The sequence below is a fragment of the Musca domestica genome, unplaced genomic scaffold, assembly GCF_030504385.1.
Source record: "Musca domestica strain aabys unplaced genomic scaffold, Musca_domestica.polishedcontigs.V.1.1 4, whole genome shotgun sequence".
NCBI classification, from domain to species: domain Eukaryota; kingdom Metazoa; phylum Arthropoda; class Insecta; order Diptera; family Muscidae; genus Musca; species Musca domestica.
The window spans coordinates 10,296,976-10,312,382 of NW_026712328.1; the positions used below are offsets into that span (position 1 = coordinate 10,296,976).

Sequence of the window (15,407 nt, forward strand, 5' to 3'; positions counted from 1 at the left end):
CCCCATTTCCGATATTGATGATGAACACGTTTCAAACTCGATAAAAAACTCAGAAATAGTTTGATTATCCGACATTTTCAAGTTCAGCAGTTTCCTATAACACTCAATTTTTTTCTTGTTGTTTTGCGGTCGTATGTATCTTGAAGATGCTTCCACATTTCGCTTGACGTTTTTATATTCCTTACCGTGTTCACTATATTCGGTTCCAATGCTATCAAAATCTCGGCTCTTGCATCCATATCCTTTTCGATAAACCTTTGTAAAACTTCCATTTTTTCTTCAAATTCAGCTCGTTGTTCGTTTGTAGGATTTCTGGGGAGACTGCCTATATTTGGTGCTTTATCCACTCCCAACACAATGTTAAGCAGTCTGTTTTTGTGCAAAACAGCTTCCATCTGTGTCTTCCAGGTCAAATAATTATTTCCGTTGAATAACGGAATACGGTCATTATACGATGTCATTATTTGTTCTTCAGCACGAGATCTTAACTCACACAACCCAAAAATTGAATATATTTGTTCTCACCAAATTATTGTTTAAATTAATCCTTCAGATTTTTCCTTATATCCCCGTTATGGCGCTGGGCCCATAACCTATTGAATCAGAATAAATGCGCAATGGAATATTGAAAAGTATTGCTTTTATTGAGACAATATTTTATATTGATATAAAATTTATTTTCTATGACAAAGAAAGACTTCAAGGATTATTTGATTAAATAATAATGTTGAATTAAAGTAGTTATATGCAAAGTATTCTCAACATATATGTAGTCAGGCTTAGGTCAGGCGCGACAATGGACAATATTGTCCACATTTTAGTGTACCTACATTCTAAATAATAACTCCCGGAAAGTGTGAAATCAATGGACCATGTTCCTAAAACTCCGCAAATCCAATATTTTCTACCAACAATTCGTCTCCGGGTGTCCTAATTCCTTCACAAAGGGTCATATGCTGATTAATCGGCAGTACCGAAAATGTAAATCTGCAATACCATACTCTACCAGAGCAAGTGGTAAAACAATTCCATCTGAAATCATCAAAATACAAATTACAGTGAGGAACCGTTATAAGAGGTCTATAACACAATATGGACCTGTAAAGGCAGTTCTTTGCAAGAATGTGTTTCCCCAATTTCAACACATACGGGCAATTAACATTAAATTCCGTATAAAAATATGTTACAGGACAGTACCGCATTCGAATGTTATAGTGATATCGACAGACTTACAGACGGACATAGCTTATAATTTTATATTGAACCATAAAGTTGCAATTTCTCCCAAAAGCTCCAAATCAACCTCAGAAATTCAGAAAACCAATATTTAAAAACAACATTTAAAATTTAAACGACATTAAAGCTTGAAAGAAATATTTTATTTGATTTGACAGGTTTATTTACAAACAAAAATGAAAAAAGTTTAAAACCATGTGATTGTCAATTACACCTTATTAAATACAAATTGGATTTTATGTAATAGTATGAATCCTTAGGACGCATGACTTGGGACTTATTCAACTGACGTTTGTCAAAAATTCTTATTTTCCGCCTCCTCGTGGCGTTTTTAAACAAAGTAGTTCTACTATGAAAGTAAGAGTTTTTTTTATGGAAGTAGCCATCTAGCTTATTATGATCCTCTGGACCGTCTCTGCAAAATTACCTTCCTGTCATTATGACCAAATGGCGAAGGCACAAAATAGTCTTCCGTTCATACAAGGAGAATGTTAATGGAAATAAAATTTCTTCAACCCACAACAATCATTACCACCCACTAATAGCAACAACACCATCATCAAACAAAAATCATCATCAACCCCAAATCACTTTATAATTAACAAATTACAACATTTAATTTACTTTTATTTATATTATTTGTACTACTTTTCAAATAATTAGTTACATACACACTTTTTTATTTATTTATAACATTTTATGCATTACCACTCATTTGCCTTTTCTTCCATTTAACAACAACATACCGATCACTGATCAGTTGTTGTTATTATTATTGCTAAAAACATATGGGAATGCAGAATTGAAGTAGGCAAATGAGTTGGTACTCAACCAACTGCACATGCATGCATACATATTTATGTGTGACCGATGTATGCTTAAGCCTTTCATGTTACAAATAAATATGTAAAAGAAATGAGGATTAGCGTGATTGGCTTAGGTGGTCGATAACATCAAACAATTATGATTCAAATATGGAATGTATGTAATTGCAATAATGCAAACATATGTTTTATGCATATTATATACATTTTGGTTTGATGGGTTTTTGACTACCAAAGAAAATAGTTGAAGTTGGCTTGTTCTCTTTCAAGTGGACAACCGACAGCTAAGTAACTGTTTCGGATAAAACCTGTGTACCTTTTTAAAACTTTTCTTGAAAATGAAGCACAATTCTCTGCAACCTTTGTTTGGTTTGAAAAAATTCTGTTTTTCTTTTAATATAAAACATTTGTCATATTTAATATTTTCGACAATATTATACTTTTTTATTTAATATTTTTGAAATAATATTTTTATTCACTTTTTCGGACTTTTGTCTCGTTTTAAAGGAGAAATGAAAAGTCTGTGCAAGTTTTTGCAGCTTTTTATGTAAATTTTTATTATTCTTAGCATCATGGCTCTTAACCCTCCCAATAATTTTACTAGAGTGTTAGATAATATGGTCAAGTTTTGTGCAGCATTAAAAGTTGCGAAAGAAGAAGATCTAGATGTTTTTATTTTAGAAGTAAAAAGTATAGAGTTCAATTAAAAATGGCTCGACTTGGAAAGTTCCTTTGGAAAATGTCTCGAATATTTATCGACTGCTGAGTACATTTTGGTTGTCGATGGCAAATGTGAAGTTGGTGGCCAGACCCCATCTGGAATTCCAAAGGAAATCCAGGAAAGAAATTATGTTTTACACACTGCTCGACACAATCTTGCTTTGCCTCATCCGACTCTTATATTTTCGAAGGTGGTTTTCTCTCATGGCCAACTTTTAGGGCCCTTTCAAGCACTGTTTACATTAATAAATCAAGATTAACGCGAAGAACTAGTCGGGAAGAAATTTATGAAAGTTCTGGTAAGTCCAAGGAATACCGCTATCGCCGGTGTCAATTGTGCAGTTTTAACCAATTCTCCTAAAGTATGCTCTCTGAAGATTGGAAGTCCCTTGAATCCTTAATTTTTATTTAGAAACTCGTGCGCTGACAACACCAGGCAACACATTTCCATTTGCTCTCGGTTACTGTCTCCTCTGCCAAGCCTTAATGCCAAGATGCTAACTTATTCGATTCTCGTCCAGTGTATCTTTTATTTGGTACTGACTTCCATCAACAATTTTTATTTGATGGATGTAGTTCGTTTCTTTGTGGAACTTTGCTTGTCCAAACTTATGTTTTCGGGGGCTTGTCACTGGATCGATTCCATCGTTATCTGAGACGACTTATAAAAGTTGTTATTGTTTATTTTGAACACTTGAAGTAAATTATTAAGATTATTCAAGAAGTTTGATTCAAGAAAACCTGTAAAGAAAGTGTACCAAACCACAAGGTAAAGTCAAACTTTACTGATAAGCCTAAGTGGATTTATTTCGATACTAATCACTGTGCTATTGGGAACCAGACAAAGTGGCTTAAAGTCCCATACAATGTCACTGCCGCACCATGGCACATAAAAAATAGGTTCCCATCTCTGATGAGTGTATATACAATGGACTTATAAATACAAATTTTGACAATGAGATGTTGTGAAATTACTAATTGTAGCATATATGTAAGGATTGCATGAATTTACCTCCTTAAACCGGCGCAGTTGCGAAAACGAAAAAAAGAGAAAACAGACGATCAGCTAATATATCTGCCCTACACCAATACAATGTAGACAAATGAGTTTATGTTTTAAATATTTTCAAGGTTTATAATAAGTGTATTGATCTTAAAATATTTTATTACAGAAATATTAATGTATTAAGTGAACCAGATTTAAACATCTATATATATATTCCGTAAATTCCCATTTTTAAGGATATTTATAGCGCGACTTTCTGAAACGATTAATTCATTTCAGAATCGTAGCGATTTTGGTTGGAGCCGGTTTAAATTTGGATACTGATTGTATTTTATATATGAAAGAATCAACCATAGTACGATTGTTTAATTTAGATTGAAAATTAGTGTTTTGCTACGTTAACAATGGGTTAACGCCTAATTACTTGTAAATGATTAACATCGTTGAAATCTGTCAATGTCAACAGATTTCAACGAGTGGCGAATAGCGCCAACGCCGCCTTACTTCATGTTGGGATCGTTGTTTTGTTATTAAACTCTCTCTTCTTCTATCGCCCCGATACGAACGAAGGCTCTCCTCGCTATCGTGCAAAAAGGTAATATTGTTTACCAAAACCCTATTTATATTTATTATTAATAAAGCCTGGCTTTTGCCTTATTTATATTTAAGTTTTACTCCCATCGGTGGAGCCCCTCTGATCACTTCGGACCGGATAACGAGCTGTCGGCAACAAGAAATTAATTGTTTTCTTCTTTTGTTCTTTTGCAAAGCATCCTCACCAACAAAACATACAGTCCACTTCATCGTCATCATCATTATCATCATCATAATCGTTTTTCCATTCAAAACAGCCAGGTACGTACAGTGAAAAAGTGCCTTGTGAAATTAAAAAAAAAAAAAACAAGTTAAAAAGTACTAAGTTCGGCCGGGCCGAACTTTTAATACACTCCACCATTTGCAACGAATTTGGAAATTTTTAAAAAATAAAACCCTTAAAAAATTCTGTTAAAATTTTAAAAATACCAAATATAGCCGTTATAATGGGGTCTATACGACGTGGACATACATAGGCATTGTTTGTCATAAGCCATTACCATACTGAAATTGGAAACTTGAAATAAACGTTGAATAATGTAGCTAAAATCATCAAAATATCGTATATAAGGAGGTGCCGTTAAATTGTGCAAAGACCTGGACCAGCATAGACAATTTTCTGTCACAGGCTGTAGCATCCATTACGAACTTCAAATACCACATTTCAAACAATTTCGGTGTGTACTGTACCTAAAATCGTCAAAATACCGAATATGGGGAGGTACTGATATATGGGGCCTATACGAAGACCTGGACCCGCACAGACAATTTTCTGTCACAGACTGTAGTATTCATTACGAACTTCAAATACCAATTTTGAAACATTTCCGGTGAATAATGTCTCTAAAATCATCAAAATAACGAATATAGGGAGGTACTGTTATATGGGGGCTATACGAAAACGTGGACCTGCACAGACAATTTTCTGTCTTAGGGTGTAGTATCCATTTTGAGCTTCAAGTACCAAATTTGAAACAATTCCCGTGAATAATGTCGTTAAAATCACCAAAATACCGAATATCAGGAGGTACCGTTATATGGGGGCTATACGAAGACATGGACTTGCACAGACAATTTTCTATCTTAGACCTTAGTATTCATTACGAACTTCAAATACCAATTTTCAAACAATTCCGCTGAATTATGTCGCTAAAATCGTGAAAATACCGAATATAGGGAGGTACTGATATACGGGGCCTATACGAAGACCTGGACCCGCACAGACAATTTTCTGTCACAGACTGCAGTTCCTATAACGAACTTCAAATACCAAATTTGAAACAATTCCCGTGAATAATGTCGTTAAAATCATCAAAATACCGAATATCGGGAGGTACCGTTATATGGGGGCTATACGAAGACATGGACTTTCACAGACAATTTTCTATTTTAGACTGTAGTATTCATTACGAACTTCAAATAGCAATTTTGAAACATTATTCCGGTGAATAATGTTCCTAAAATCATCAAAATACCGAATATAAAGGGGTTACCGTTATATGGGAGCTATATGAAAACGTGGACCTACATGGCCCATTTACGAACTTGACCTGCCTACTGGAAAAATAAACATGTGTGCAAGATTTTAGCCATCTATCTCAATTCATTCGAAAGATAGCGTGATTACAACAGTCAGACAGACGGACAGACAGACAGACGGACATCGTTAAATCGACTTAGAATTTTACGTTGATCAAGCTTGGGTCTAAGATCATTATTTCGAGGAGTTACAAACGGAATGACTAAGTTAGTGGGGGGTATACTATAGTATGGTGGAGGGTATAAAAAAAAACAATATTCTCTAAAGAAAGAATTTTGGAAGAAAAACCAGTAAAGAAAGCCTTCAAGTCGGGCGGGGCCGACTTTATGATACCCTACACCACTTTGCTAATTAAGTAGAGCTCCACATAACAATTAAAAATTTTTATGGGAGAATTCAATCATACACGCTATGATTATAATTATAATTTAAAGTTCAAAGGACTAAATATGCCGAAGCATTTGTATCTTTTAAATTCGGAATTTTATTGCCCATTTGATGCACAATTAATTTGAAATCGGATAAAGATATATATGGGAGCTATATCCAAATCTGAACCGATCTCGATAAAATTTGGCAAAGATGTTTCTGAGCTGTATTTGATATATTTTCCTGAATATAGTTGTTACGTAGTGCATATTACGGTTGTGGGTAACAAATATAACAAATCGGATGAATAATATATATGGAAGCTATAGCTATATCTGAACCGATCTTCACCAAATTTGACATACTAGCTTCTAGACTTAATTCGGTCGTAAGTGTCAAATTCCATCCCATTTGGACAAATATTAGTGCACAATAAAAGGTAAATCGGACGAAGTTATATATGGGAGCTATATCCAAATCTGAACCGATCTCGATAAAATTTAGCAAATGTATTTCTGAGCTGTATTTGATACATTTCCCCAAATATTGTTGTTGCATAGTGCATATTACGGCGGCGGTGGACAAAAATAAAAAATCGGATGAACAATATATATGGGAGCTATAGCTATATCTGAACCGATTTTGATCAAATTTGGCATACATATTTTCAGGCCTAATTTGGGTGTATATGCCAAATTCCATACAATTCGGACTGATATTACACGTTTGGTGCACAATAAAAGGCAAATCGGACGAAGATATATATGGGAGCTATATCTAAATTTTGACCGATTATCTCCAATTTCAATAGGGTTCGTCCTTGGGCCAAACAAAAGATCTTTGCAAAATTTCATCTGGATCGGGCAATAAATGCGACCTGTACTTTGCTTACAAAAATACATGGACAGACGGACGGACGGACGGACAGACGGACGGACGGACATGCATAAATCGACTCAGAATGTGATTCTATGCAGATCATCAAAAGGAACTATGGGTCTATCTCGTTTCCTTCTGCCTGTTACAAACAAATACACAAAGACATAATACCCTGACCACCTTGTGGTGTAGGGTATAAAAATTGTGTAAAACAACAACAATCGTGTCGTTTATTTGTTCTGTGGCCGTTTTACAACGCGTCGCGTAACCCGTTCTCCCGCCGTCTAGTTTTGCAAATATTGTTTTGCCGTCGGCATTCGAAAAAAAATCATAGAAAACAAATAAACCAAAATAATTGTGAAAAAAGTGTATTTTTTGGCTTTTCTAGTGAAAATAAAATATTGTTGTCGGGTGTCATTTTAATGTACGTTAAATTTCCTATCGATCGGTATAGTTGAAATTAAAAAATTGTTATTTTTTTTGCAAATTTGCATTTTTGCTAATTAAAATATTCATTAAAAATCACCCCCAAAAAATACACGCAGCAATTACATTGGTTTGTTTGGTTGTTCGCTAACGATCGATATACAAACATACAAACGCAGTAATAGGCACACGGCTGATGATCACTGCTTGGTCGGTCAGCCACACATAAGCGTATACATACATACGTTTGATATTTTTCTATCGTTCGTTGCATTACAGGTGAACCGTGATAAAACGACCTGTAATATAATATATGAAAATTTTTTGATTTTTGTTTTGAATTATTATTAATGTTAATTGGGTTTAAGAAAACAACGTTTTTGGAAAAAATTAATAACGCGTGCACCATACGATCGGACAATACGACTTTTTAAGTAAAAAGTGTTAAAATTGATATTTTTCGTGCGGAATTTGAAATTTTTAATTAATTTTGGAGATTTTTCTCAGAAATTTTATTTTTGGTAAATATTTATTGGAACATCACGCTACATTCGGTAGTTTAGTTGCCTAAATTGTAGGTAACTTTTGAAATAAAATCGAAATAATCTCTATATTTTCGTTAGAAAATATTAAAAATTAAAATATTTTGAATTTTTTGTGCGCGAAAATACGGTTTTTTTTGGAAAATTACCGGTAAAATATACAACTTTTAGAACATTTGATAATTTGTATATATATTTATTGATATATTTTTTGAAAATTATATATTGATTTCCTCACTTTTTTCGTGGTACGTTATTATCGGTTGCTAAATATCTCATTGGAGATTATAATATTGAATTTGATAGTTTTGATTGTTCACTATAGTTTGAGAGGTTCAAGGCAATTATTTCGCAAAAGTTTTCAAGTTTTTTGGCCCTATAGTGCGGTTTCGGTAAATTCTTGGCATCTTTCGGTATGTTCCTTGAACATTTAAGAAATTTGGACGATTTTTTGGAAATTTTTGAATTTGTTGATAATTTTGCGTTGTTGCTCCTTCGTATATTGTGCGAAGTCGAATTTGGTTTTTGGTTATTTTTTATAGCAAATCGTGCTTTAGTTGTCTTTCTCTTACTTATTGTAGTAGAGACTTGGTAAAAAAAAACTTTCAAAATGCCTTTGACCCCAATCGACATGTTTATTAGAGCTTCTGATGCTCTCGTGCAATTTAACGCTAGCTTCGAATCTATGCGTGATGAGGAATTGGATTTCCAATATTTAAAATCCCAAATTAATGGATTAGAGAACTTGTGGGAAAGAGTGCAGGAAAAATTTGAAAAAGGCTGTGATTTTATGATGACGTCTGTAGAGACATCAAAAGAAGAAATCGATGCTGTCGATCAAAAATATAATGCATCTTTTCAACTCTATTTGCGATGCCAGGCTACAATTAATAGGAAGTTAGATCAGTTTAAAAGGGTTCGTTCTACTTCTATTAATTCAAGCGTCAGTGGTTCTGTAGCATCGTTGTTAGAAACCCCGGGTGAAACCCTAGAAAAATCACCAAATCCAATTATGCCGAAAAAGTAGGTTGAAACGCGAAACCAATAGAATGTTTCAAATCAGGCTTCGCTCGAAAATCCTTCCCAAATTCAGACTCCGCTTACCTCTATTGTGGGGAATAGTAGTGCGAGTTTTCGAACTTTAGATTTTGTTTCAAATTCAGATGTTGTACATAATTTAGCTATGCCGCAGATGTTTTTGAAGTCGATTTCCACTCATGGCCCACCTTTAAGGATTTGTTTACCGCTGTATATATTAATAATGCTCGTCAAAGCGACATTGAAAGGCTTTGTCATTTGGTCCGGAAGACGACAGGGGAAGCTCGCGAGATAGTGTCAAAGTTTCCACTAACTAATCGTAGTTTCGCGGCTTGGAAGGCTTTGATCGAAACTTATGACAATCCTCGACTTCTTGTTCATAACCAGTTGAAGGTTTTATTCGATATTCCTGTTCTCTATAGTGAGACTACTTCAGGATTAAAGACGATCCAACGCGGTATAAATGGTTGTTTAACTTCGATGGCAATTTATGATGTTAAAACTGAAAATTGTTATCCGATTCTTATGTTTTTGTGTCTCCAAAGACTGCCAAAACTTACTCAGACCCTTTGGGAGCTAAGTGTAAAGGATAAATCCTCTCTTTCGTCTTGGAAAGACTTGGATGCTTTTCTCACTGAGAGAATTTGTACGCTCATGTGTCTTCATGACATGCGTGGCACAGATAGGAAGAAGCAGTTAAGTAGTAGAAAAGTTCAAGCGCATTATTCTAATGTTAATGTCCCTAAATCGCCTAGTTCTCCCCGTGCTTCGAAAAGTCCACATTGTGTCATTTGTCAAAATCAACGTCAACGCTTTAAGAGCTTAAAACCCGTTGATCGGTATAAAGTAATGACACGCCATCATCTTTGCATGAACTGTCTTCGTAACGATTATGAAGTAAAGAAATGTGATAGGAAACGTCGTAGTTCGAAGTGCAATAAGGCACATCATACATTATTGCATCGGGAAGATCTTACATTGGGTAATTCGACTCCAACTTCCACTGTGACATCTAATGTCCTCTTTTATTTCAGAGCGACTCCAAAATCGATTGAAGCTTCCCGCATCCTCTGCTAATGCTGTTGTATCAGGAGTTAGTGTTTCGCTTTCGGCTACTGCTAATAAAAGTTGTCGTATAAAAATTAGCAGTCCACTCGATAATTCTCTAACATTAGAAACAAGTGTGTTAGTGTTGCCTACTATTTCAGAAAATCTTCCGTCATTTGAGACCAATTCAGACTTGAGGCCCCGAATCCCCGACCTTCGCTTGGCAGATGTCAATCTTTTTGAACCTCATCCTGTAGATCTGTTGTTAGGAGCCGATCTTTACCCCAATATTGTTTTAGATGGTTGTCGTCCAATTTTGTCTGGAGCTTTACTGGCTCAAAACTCAGTGTTCGGCTGGCTTGTCACAGGTCCTATACCAGCAGATCATTTGTGGATCGATCCCCCCTGAGCTTTTGGTTGACGCTCAATTATCATCGTATATTAAAGCTAGTATTTACAAACCTGTGGGCGTTAGGTGAAATTTGTATTTAAATTTTTTGTCTACTTTGCAGTTAATAACCCCAGTTAAACTAAGAGGGAAGTTCTTTCGGCTTTTGCGAAATTGTTTGATCCCCCAATGATTGTTACAGCGAAGATGATTAACTTTTAACAGCTACTGACGCTGATTGGAAAAGTTTTTTCCGATGTCGCACAGTTCTGACGAAATAGTCGCGTTGACGCCAAGACATTCTCTTATTTGGACCCCCTTTGTTAGCACCGCCTGAACCTCTCATCACAGAGCAACCATTAAGCTTCGTTAATCGGTCTAGAAAAGTTCAGGCTCTCACCCACCAGTTTAGTTTGAGGTGGAAAGAGAACTATTTGAAACATTTACACATTAGGTCTAAATGGAAATTTCCAGAGCGCGATATAGCCATAGACGATTTAGTTGTTGTTCGTCATGACAGGCGGTGTCGTAAATGTTCATCCGGGAACTGACGGTCAAGTTCGAGTCGCGGACGTCCGAACCGAGAACGGCGTTGTAAGACGGTCCACCACCAAGTTGGTCATTCTGACCGACCACCCCTCGATTTGTAATTAAAATGGTTCTCTTCTCGTTATATAGTATGTCGATGAAATTATATACCGAAGACGAACTCGTGAACGTGGATGACGGTAATGCCACCCCGGATTGTCTCCCCACTGAGACCACATTGTCCTCTGCTGCCGTGGAAGCAGCCCTCGTGGAACCAATTGCTGCTGTGACAATCTCTGAGCCTGGGTCCGAATCGAACAAGTCGGATTCATCTGCGGCCCTCGCCTCTGCTGATGTACCGATGCAAACGGAGTCCGAATCCATATCTGTGGATTCATCTGCGGCTCCGGTCCCTGCTAACCCCAGATTTGAAAATTCGCGAACCGAGTCCGGATCTTCGGGTCCATCTGCGGCTCCGGTTGCCACTCCTCACTTGTTGGAGGAGTCGGCCAAATCTAGTAGGTCCGAATCCTTTCGGGATTCATCTGCGGCCTCCCATAAATGTCGCCTTTGTGACCGCATGCCCCCTTTGGATAGATGTACCGACTTCCGCGTCATGAATGTTGACATGCGTCGTAGAGTTGTTGTTAAATTTAATGATTGCATACGGTGTTTAGCGAAATCCCACCAAGCCAGGGACTGTCAAAGTAAAAGAAAGTGTGCCGTATGTAACGAAGATCACCACACTCTTCTTCACGTTGATTCGAAGACCGTGGTTAAACCCACAAGTAATAGTCGGCGTCGTCCGCATACGGATTATAGGCTCCGTTCGCGTCATAGTCCTTACTATCGTCCGACTGAAAATGCTTCCCCCTCGCAGGTAGGACTGGCCGGCTTGTTGTCCCTCCAGTCTGGTATCTGCATTTCCCCGACTTTGTTAGTCAAAGTTGATGCTTTTGGCCGTCCCTCTATCGTGAGGGCGGTATTGGACCAATGTAGTAGGCAGAGTCAGATATGCTCCTCTCTGGTGCATAGTCTTCGTATACCTACTTCTAAAATCGATGGTAGCCAAATATGTAGGCTTAATCTCACCTCGATATACGACCGGAGTCAGTCCTTGTCAATTGTGGCAGTGGTGACCCATCTGGACCATGCGCGTACGCCTACAGCGGCAATCCCAGAGCGCATAAAAGACTCCTTTCTTGGTCTTCCTTTGGCAGATCCTGATTTTAATAGGCCTGGTCGGGTGGCCCTGGTACTCGGGCCGGAAGTCTATGCCAGGGTCGTAATGCGATGCCAGGGTTACCGATAGCCCACTACACCATATTTGGGTGGGTATTGTCGGGCATATGCAACATATAGTGTTACAAAATGTTTTTTGAAAAAAAAAAAAAATGAATTGAATTTAAAATAAAGAAAAAAAAGAGAATTGAATTGGAAAAAAAGTTGAAAAAAATGTAATTATGTATTGCATTTTAGTTACAACATCTCAATATGTTGCAAGGTGGGCGGCATGTTTAATTTAGATTGAAAATTAGTGTTTTGCTACGTTAACAATGGTTAACGCCTAATTACTTGTTGACCTTTTTTGCTGCTTGGATGCATTTCGAAATCCATTTACTGACAAATGAAAGGGTTTTCTGGTGCGTTACACGTTAAGCAACAGAATTTTTTAAACGTTTTCCATCTAGCAAAAACTATTCTAGAAGTAAAATTAATACTTCAATGAAGTCTTTTAAACAATCTTTGCCACAACCTGGTGTAGTGTTTTCCAAATCTAGTCCAACAACAAACGGTTAAGTTTTCATCTTTATGTTGGCGATTCTGCGATTCTGGCCACGCCCGATTCTGGTAGCTTTTAAACAGAGGAACTCCATCCATGTTCACTATTTCGACTTCTTCATAATTCCTCAAAGCAATACCAGTTTTGCTTAGTTGCTCTTCAATTCCCATATCACAATATATTTCAGGAAAGACATTTTTAATAAAAATATTTTTTGTTATGCCCAACAGTGATTCTCTAGAGAGCGGAACGAGCAGGCCTTCTTCCTTTAATATTGGTAATAGTTTTTCCAGACATTACTTGGAAGGAGATATTTCAATAACCACTGTTTTAGTTTGTCCCGCAGTGATAATTTTAGAACTGTAAAATCTTCCGCAGCGTGTTCCACAAAATCATGAACAAAATCTAGTCTTCCACAGTCTCATATTTCATATTTTTATTTGCAAGCTCCGGTTTATACACACATTTTTATACCCTCCACTTTAAAAAGAGGGTATATTATCTTTTGTCATTCCGTTTGTAACATCCCTAAATATTCGTCGTAGACCTTATAAAGTATATATATTCATAATCTGCATACAACCCTAAGTCCATTTAACGACGTCCGTCTGTATGTTGAAATCACGATGGAACTCATATTATTTGACGTTGTGATATAGCTCCATATAACGGTCTATCCCAATATTCGGTATTTTGATGATTTTTGGCACATTTTACACGGATTTGTCTAAAATATGGTATTTGTAGGTCATAATGGATTCTAGCTCCGGTGGCGAAACATTGTAGATATAGGTGCACGTTTTTGTGTAACCCCCATATAACGTTACCTCCCGATATTCGGTATTTTGATGATTTTTGCCACATTTTTTACGGATCTGTCTAAAAATTGGCATTTGTGACAATGGGTTCTAGCTCCGGTGACGAAATATAGGTTTACGTTCTTATATATATATATAATGGTACTTCCGGATATTCAGTATTTTGATGATTTTTGGCACATTTTTCCACGGATTGGTCCAAAAATTGGTATTTGTAGTTCATAATGGGTTCTTGCTCCGGTGGCAGAGCATTGAATATTTAGGTCCACGTTTTTCTAAAGCGCACATACAACCCATCGATATTCAGTATTTTGAAAACCCTAGTCACATTTACCCACGAAATTGTTTCAAATTTGGTATTTAAGACAAAACAATCCTTGTCGTTCACAATTGTCTGTAGAGGTTCCCTTTTGGTATGGCCCCCACACTTTATGGTTTTGTAAAAATTTAGCAGCGTTATGCGAACAGTTTTATTGGTATTTGGAGGTTTAAGTAGAACACGTTTGAATTCAGATACTTTTATATAAAAATGTTTTCTTTACCCAAAGCTGGACAGTATAAAAATTTCGGCTCGGCCGAATTTAATGTTTTTTATTTGTTTGTTTTTTAATTAGTCTCTTAAAATTTCTTTTAGTTTTTTATATCCTCCACCATTCTATGGAGTGTATATTAACATTGTCATTCCGTTTGTAACTCCTCAAAATATTACTAATAGAACCTACAAAATATATATATTCTGGATCAGTATAAAGTTCTAAGACGATCTAGCGATATCCGTCTGTCTCTTGTAATCACGCTATCTTTCGAACGAATTGCATACATGCATAGTTTACCAGTAGGCAGGTTATGTTCGTAAATGGGCCATGTCGGTCCACGTTTTCGTATAGCTCCCATATAACGATACCTTCCGATATTCGGTATTTTCATGATTTTAGGGCCATTATTTGCCGGAATTGTTTAAAGTTTCGTATTTGAATTTCGTAATTGGTAATACAGCCTATGACAAAAATGTTTGTATGCAGGTCCAAATACTCGTATAGCCCCCGTATAACGGAACCTTTCGATATTCAGATTTTTTATGATTTCAGCAACATTATTCACTGGAATCGTTTCAAATTTCGTACTGGAAGATTATATTGAGTACTACAACTTAAGACAGAAAATTTTCCGTACTGGTCCACGTCTTCGGTGCCTCCCGATACTTCGTATTTTCATGATTTTAGCTACATTATTCACCGTAATTGTAACAAATTTCGTATTAGAAGTCATATACAGGTATAGTCGCCATATAATGGTTTTCATTTAAGTTGTAGTTATCGGATTTTTTTGTTTTTGAAAATTTTCAATTTCTTTCGAAATGGTGGAGGGCATTAAAAGTTCGACCCGGCCGAATCTTTTTAAATTTATTTTATTTAATAATAACAATCACCTTTTTGCACACAATTTAATTTTTTAAGCACTTGTGTTTCTTTTCTCGATGCAGGGCAAGTAAAGGTCCAACATATCAGTTTAACATATATTCTTTCTCTTAAATGGAATGTCTGGAATCATAAAGACAAGTATTTATAACACATTGGTTATGATATGATGGTATAACAGGCAAATATCATAAAGTATTCAAATAATTTTATTATATTTCCACTAATACAAATTTTACATTCAAAAATAT

General features: G+C 36.1%; 1 protein-coding gene across 1 annotated transcript in view; it reads left to right on the top strand.

Annotated features, from left to right (window-relative positions):
• The first annotated feature begins 4,272 nt into the window (after positions 1-4,272).
• LOC101894068 (acetylcholine receptor subunit alpha-like) overlaps positions 4,273-15,407 on the top strand; it is a 331,275-nt gene continuing 320,140 nt past the window's right edge. Inside the window, exons 1-2 of the mRNA XM_059126854.1 lie at positions 4,273-4,381; positions 4,456-4,641. The gene's annotated coding sequence lies outside the window, so the exon portion shown is untranslated. The remainder of the gene's footprint in view (positions 4,382-4,455; positions 4,642-15,407) is intronic.